This window comes from Triticum urartu, chromosome 6A (genome assembly GCF_056163025.1).
Source record: "Triticum urartu cultivar PI428250 chromosome 6A, HENAU_Tu73, whole genome shotgun sequence".
Classification (NCBI taxonomy): domain Eukaryota; kingdom Viridiplantae; phylum Streptophyta; class Magnoliopsida; order Poales; family Poaceae; genus Triticum; species Triticum urartu.
The window spans coordinates 245,021,906-245,029,981 of record NC_141878.1 but is presented as its reverse complement, the minus strand read 5'-3'; positions in this window follow the sequence as shown (position 1 = coordinate 245,029,981).

Genomic DNA, 8,076 nt, shown 5'->3' with positions numbered 1-8,076 from the left:
AATGCACATGATGGCATGATGAAATGCAACACGCAAGCCATGACAAGGCAACGGCAGCGAATAACTGGACGACACCTGGCACATCGGTCTCGGGGCGTTACAACACTCCACCACTACGAGAGGATCTCGTCCCGAGATCTAGAATGGCACCGGAGGGAAAACGGAAGAGAAAGAGAAGAGGTAAAACTAAGTTGCTTCTTTGACAAAAGAGTGAAACCAACGAACCTTGAGAGGTTGACAAAATTGAAAGAAAGAAAAAAAATACGATGAAGATGACGAGATTGCAAACACTCCGTAAGATAAGAAGAACATGGGATACAATGAGAACCATGAGGTTAAGTGACAAGATAGATATTGACACCACTCCGGTTAAAACAAGATAGAGAAGGAATAAGAATGATATAATTTGGACAGCACTCCGGTAGAAAAGAGAAGGAAAAACTTGATAAGATGGAAAGAACTTGAAGAGATGACATAACACTCCGGTTAAATGGATAAGCACGAAAAGAACATGATATTTGCAAAATGAGATGATGGGTCGAAGAGAGCAACATCACAATGCCTCTGGAAGAAATAATAGAAGATAGTTGGAATGAATAGAACGAAGAATGAAACCAACATCTCCTACCATAAATGAATTTGAAAGAGCATACTTACAAAGTAGGATTGAACGGAGTTGTTTGAAAAACAACAATGGTAAGAATAAGCTTGTTGTGGGCTTATGGAAACAACTCAAAACTTAGAGGTGAATACATGCCACTATGGAAAACAATTGATTGCTTAAGAGCAACACGGAGATGAAAACTCTTTCACCGAGAAGAGAAGGAGAAACTTGGATCATTAATAAGCACCATAATTAGCAACATTCCTTAGGAAAGGCTTTAGGTGAAATCGATAACTCCAATGGAGGGATTGATAGGTTGAAAGGATGTCTTGAGCGAAGAGAAGATGATGGATTTAGATATGTCACTCTTGAAAACTTGTGAATCATGAAACACGAAGGGAAATTATCAACAATGACATAACACCACCTCAAAAGATAAGGTAGAAAGAATTGCACCTCGGAATGCAAGATGAAGAATGCTTGAACTCCTCAAGACAAAACATGTGTTGAGCACCATGTTTATTTTGAAGTATGGCTTGACGGATCATAACTTCGAGAGAAAACTTGAAGAATGAAAAGAATCCTTGACGAACCACCATGTAGAGCCTCCATGAAGAACTCCGGTAATAAAGGATGGTAAAAGAAAGAGAAGTTGAGAACACAAGGTGAAGCCTTGCGATAATTTAGATGGAGCTTCGTGACGAGATAATGCGGAAAACTTGGAACTCCGGAAGAAGATGAACAACATATAACTGAGAAATTGATGTCACGGACAAACTCCGGTAGAAAGAATTAAACACTTGGATGAAACAAGAACAAGAATTATGTTATACGTATCCTTCACCAATTAAATTGATGACGAGCAAACGTATTGCATACAACTTATTCTCGAAGAAAGGATTAGGATAGATACGGCGCCAACTTGAGAAGGTCTTCAACTAACCACCGGTAGGATTGAAAATGAAAGAAGAGAAGATAAAGAAACACCGGGAAAAATTAACAAATGAATGAAGATGCTTGAGAGAAATTATATATGAGAGAACGAAGAGATCATGCACTGATTAGAGGATATTTGATCGATGCACCGGTAAAATTTGGAGAATGATAGTTGAAAGCTGAGAATGAATAACATTTGAAAAGAAGGCCTTCCTAGGAAATAAATGGAAAACAACTCATGAAATGCTCCGGGTGGGTGAAAAGAGTTCTGACAATCGAAAACGATTATGAGAGGATAGTCTCGAACTAGAAGCACGAATCTCTGAGAGAACGGATAAGATATGGATGTAAAACTCATCTTCGGTCTTCAAATCCTGAGAATTACGATGGGACACACCACGAAGAATTGTTAAAGCACTCCGTAATGAAGAAGAATGGAAAAGTTGAACCAACGATGAAAAGAATTTGAAAGATCTTGGAGAAAGACATAACTGATGAAAATTCATTCTTACTTCAAACTTTAGAAAAGAATTTGAGAATAACTCCGGAAAATTAGAAGAGTCAGGTAAGATCCTGGGAAAAGACCTGTGGGTTAGGGCCCACTCAAAAGAAACACCGTTGAAAAGATTTAAAAGAGAGGTTGCACCGGTTGAATTAAATGACATGAATGAGATAACAATCTCGAAAGAGCTTGAAAGGATCTTGAATGACAAGACGAGCCTTTGAGAAAATTTGAGCATGTCGGAACAAATGAATAGCGAGAAGTGAATTATTATGAAGTGCACCGGTATGAGAAGGCATTGAAATGAGGAAAAGGCTATGACCAACAAAGCTTGAATTGGATCCACTGGAGAAGAAAACGAGTGAAGAGTGACGAACTTGAAGCTGTGTTAGAATCTTCATGAGAATAGCCGGATAAGAACATTGACGGAAAAAGAATGGAGAGGCTTCTCATCAATAAGATGATACTTGATTAAGAAATCTGAATCCTTGAAGAAAAAGGGTGGGAGGGTGGGAAAATAAAGGAAACTTGGAACGGATGAAGTAAACACCGTTGAGAAGAACTGATAATTGATCTTGCAGATGTTGCAATGATCGGATCCACTTGACGAGAAACACGCCAGTTGAAAAGAAATTGAAATGACAAACTCGATGATCGAGAAGGATTGGTATTCACATCGGAGTATGAGAACACCGCTTAGGGAAGGTATGGAATCAACATTTGACATTGAAGCAACTCGAATACCACAACTCAAAACAAAACAAAGGATTGGCTTGCAGAATAAGCCGGAACAAACATATGATAGAGATTTCATCCGAAGTTTTCGTGGTGGGGCCTACACGGGCTCGACCGTACAGCACCATCATGTACAAGGCAGTGCACATGACATACGAAGCGTCCTCGAGTCGGCATAGCCAAGGACTCTTTAAGACACAACGAGACCACTGTAAAATCGACCATGAATAGGCGGACCACTAGACGTCGAACCCCAATTTCATATCATACATCTGTCGGAAAGAAATTCTAAGAGCTACTTGAATTCCCACCTATGAAACTCCCGAACCTTTCCGGTTATGCAATCAGGTGTTGGGGATACAGGGGAAGCATAATATCTCACCCAAAACTAGCAAATCCTACATCCAGCTGTATCCATCCTTCAACACATAACCAAGAAACCTTCGGAAATCATCTACCTCAACCTTCGAAAAGCATCCGTTATACAAGTTATGGCGATACTCCCAAACTCCCGCCCTAGTACTAGGTGGCGTCGAGGTTATCTCACCAACGAACTGCATAAAAGAGATTTTCGATGTCGGCGTACTAAACTCAGGTATTCCGGAATACAACGATAAAATTATGACGACAACACCTCAGAGCTCAACTCCCCGGGACACTTCCACAAAACCCCTGACAGGAGGCACCAAGACAATGTTCTCGTCATAAAACCATCGGAACGATTCCAAGATACCCGCGTGAACCTAAATTTTTTTTAGTGAATTTTGAGAAGAGAAGAGTCAAAACTCTACGTCATGATGCCTTACCAGAGCGATGAGGAGACTGGGGAGTAAAAAGAATTCCTAAGCTCTCCGATATATAATTCCTAAATGACTCAAAACATTTTTCTAGACACAACTCGGCTGCTAAAAACGATCAAGCAATGGGGCTCCTAAGGTCGGGGAAGGCTCTGAATACCAACTTGTAACACCCTCGATGCGACTATAGCTCCCACGTGTCGAGGCACGACTTAGAGACATAATCGCATTGAAGGCATATGTCGCAAGTGAGGTAATCTTCACACAACCCATGTAATACATAAGGGAAAGAGATACATAGTTGGCTTACAATCGCCACTTCACACAATTACATGAATAAAGCATTACATCATCCAAATACAATCAAGGTCCGACTACGGAACCAAAATAAAAGAAGACTACCCCAAATGCGACAAAGGTCCCCGATCGACCCCAACCGGGCTCCACTACTGATCAACTAGAACGAAGCAAGACAAAGGACAAGATCTTCAACGAGCTCCTCCTGAGCTTGGTTGTGTCATCTGCACGGACTCGTCGTCACCTGCAAACTGGTTTTGGAAGTATCTGTGAGTCACGGGGACTTAGCAATCTCGCACCCTCGCGATCAAGACTATTTAAGCTTATAGGAAGGGTAAAAGGTATGAGGTGGAGCTGCAGCAAGCGACTAGCATATATGGTGGCTAAAAAATACGCAAATGAGAGCGACAAGAGAAGGCAAAGCACGATCGGTAAAAGTATGATCAAGAAGTGATCCTAGAACAACCTACGTCAAGCATAACTCCAACACCGTGTTCACTTCCCGGACTCCGCCGGAAAGAGACCATCACGGTAACACACGCGGTTGATTCATTTTTAAATAAGGTCAAGTTCAGGTTTTCTACAACCGGACGTTAACAAATTCTCATCTGCCCATAACCGCGGGCACGGCTTTCGAAAGTTCAAATCCCTGCAGGGGTGTCCCAACTTAGCCCATCACAAGCTCTCACGGTCAACGAAGGAATAGACCTCCTCCCGAGACATTCCGATCAGACTCGGTATCCCGGTACAACAAGACATTTCGACAGGGTAAAACTAAACCAGCAACACCGCCCGAATGTGCCGACAAATCCCGATAGGAGCTGCACATATCTCTTTCTCAGGGCACACTCAGATGAGCGCTCCATACAACTAAAACCAAACCTCGAGTTTCCCCGAGGGGGCGCTGCACAGGACTCTAGTTCGGACCAACACTCAGAGGAGCACTGGCCCGGGGGGGTTAGAATAAAGATGACCCTTGAGTCTGCAGAACCCAAGGGAAGGTGGTAGGTTGTTAGTGCAAATGGTAAAACCAATGTTGGGCATTGCTGGAGGAGCTTTACTTAAGGCGAACTGTCAAGGGGTTCCCATTATAGCCCAACCGCATAAGGAACGCAAAATCCTGGAACATAACACCGATATGACGGAAACTAGGGCGGCAAGAGTGGAACAAAACACCAGGCATAAGGCCGAGCCTTCCACCCTTTACCAAGTATATAGATGCATTAATTAAATAAGATATATTGTGATATCCCAACAAGTAAACATGTTCCAACAAGGAACAACATCTCCATGTTCCAACAAGGAACAAACTTCAATCTTCACCTGCAACTAACAACGCTATAAGAGGGGCTGAGCAAAGCGGTAACATAGCCAATCAACGGTTTGCTAGGACAAGGTGGGTTAGAGGTTTAACATGGCAATTTGGGAGGCTGACAAGCAAATGGTAGGCATCCTAGCATTGGCATAGCAAAAGAGCGAGCAAAACTAGCATAGCAAAGATAGTAGTGATTTCGAGGGTATGATCATCTTGCCTGAAATCCCGCAAGGAAGAAGAACAAGTCCATGAAGAAGACAAATGGACGTAGTCGAACGAATCCTCACAACACGACGTTACCGGAACCAACCCGAAGAAGCAATCACCGGAAAAGAAGCACACAACATAGTAAACAACCACGACATGAACATGGCACGGTGCGCAACCAAGTATGATGCATGTCCGGTTTAATGATACATGGCATGGCAAAGTGCACAAGCAACCCTACAAATTAAGTGGAGCACAATATGCAACTCCGTTGCATATTGACGAGACACCACGTGACTTATTTAGTTCGATCTCGTTTATGTACCCAACAAGATTAAATGTTGTTAGCATGGCAAGAGGTGAAGCAAATGAAAACTACCTATCTAGTCAAGGTTAAATGAGGCCGGAAGCAACGAACAACAATTCCGGAAACTCCTCATGAGCATATTATAGATTTGGTACTATTCTGCCCTAAACATAATTTTTGAGTTGTTAAGCATGCAAAGTGAAACCACCATGTTAAACTAGGCAAAATTCTACCCCATTTACATATAAAGTTTATTAAATTCCGAGTTACGGTTATTTAGTTATGAAATAAATCATTTTAACAAGACATAGGGGCAAATATATGCAAACAACATTTTAAACATTTTGAACATGGATGAAAGGACATATTATTAAACTAGACAAAATTCTGAGCAAGTTTCATATATTAAGTTTTTACATGTGATGCACCGTTTGTGATGCATGTTGCTTGGGGGGTTTTCTGCAATTCTGTAATTCACTGGATAATAGATAAATTCGTAGACACTGGAAAAAAACATGATATGGGCCGAATCTGGCTGGCCCGACAGGAGCACTGGGTGCGGCTTGGGGGTCTCTCACCATGGGCCAAGCCCAGAACCATGGAGAGGGCGCTGGGGCAGGCTGGCTGGGCCTTGCGGGCTGCTGCGGGACTTGGCGCTCCCGAGGCCACGCGGAAGCGACGCGCTGCGGGCGCGGTCAACGCGCCTGACCGGATCGAGCCATGCTCGATGCAGGGGAAGCAGAGGGCGACGGCAGCGGGTCTCGGCGCGGGGAAGGAGGCAGACGGCGGACGCGGCAGGAGGTGGGGCCCACGGGCTGACGACGTCACGGACGCGAGCGGAGGAGCTCGTTGCCCACGGCCATGGCTGCTCTCCTGTGCAACAAAACGACGACAGGACGGGGGAAATCAACAGCGACGCGAGGGAAAAAGGCAGGGGGAAACGGTGGAGGAGCTCGCCCACGGCTCCGGTCAGCTCGAGGACCTCCGGCGATGAAGAGGGCGTTCCACGACGGAGCTTCGTTCGGTTCCCTGGGAGCAAAAGAGAGAGAGAGAGAGATTAGAGAGGGAGAGAAGCAGGGGGATAAAGAAGAGAAGGCAGGGCGTGAAGGGGCCGGCCTGGAGGAGCTTGGAGCTGCTGACGCGAGCTGGCGGCACGGTGGTCGGGGCCGGGCGGCGCTGCTCTCGATCCACCCTGGATCGAGGCACAGGAGGAGGAGAGGAGACGCGGATGGATCGATCTGGCTGGATTTTTGGATCGGGCATCTGGCTGTGGTAGGTGGGGAACGAGGGGATTTTCTGATTGGGGATTTGGTGGTGCGAGGTGGCGGCTGTGGGCTGGCCAGGCGCGGAAAACAAGGGGCGGCGGCGGCTGCACGGGAATGGAGGGCTAGTGCTAGGTTTAGTCCAAAATAGGCATGAGGTTGGGCTATATATATATATGGAAAGAGGGGAGTGGGTCGGGTGGCGGCGTATGGGAAGGATGGATGGGACATCTCCCCTAGAAACTAGGGTTAGGCTGTTTATATAGCAAGGATTTTGGTAAGGGGCTAAAAGGACCCTCCGATCGCAATCGGACGATCGCGAATAAAATAGCTAGGAAGTCCAAATGGGAAAACGGTGACGTTTTGTAGATGTTTGGGGATGATCCGGACACAACGGTGGCGACACCTCGGGTCGGGTCCGGGACAACTTTCGGACGCTCACGTGAGGGGTTCGATGCACTGTGCAGAGAGGGTTTCGGACCGTGCGGTCGCATCGGACAACTCCAGAAGCGAAGAGGGGAAGGAGGATGGACTAGGTGGGCTATGGCGAGACTGCGAGGGGGAGAAGAGAGAGAGAGGGCCCGGCATCTGTTTCCGGAGACCGAAAACGTCCGATGTAAATACCGGCTATAATGCCGCTATAGTTTAACGGTTAGGCTATCAAACGAACTCCGAACGCGATGAAACTTGGCGGGCGACCTACTAACAACATAACAACACCGCACGCCAACTTTCAACCCATTCCGAGAACATTTTTTGGCCACTTATAAAATAATATTTCGGACGTGCCGTGGGCGCGTGCAAGTGTGGTTGGACTCAGAACGGACAACGGAAGGGACGGGGAGACCCGGACGGATGCAAGTTTTGAAAACATGATGATGCAATGCACATGATGGCATGATGAAATGCAACACGCAAGCCATGACAAGGCAACGACAGCGAATAACTGGACGACACCTGGCACATCGGTCTCGGGGCGTTACACCTTCCCCCCTCTATCTACAACGGTCCACTCTCCCGCAACCCGCTGTACCCTCTACTTGAACATGGTGCTTTATGCTTCATATTATTATCCAATGATGTGTTGCCATCCTATGATGTCTGAGTAGATCTT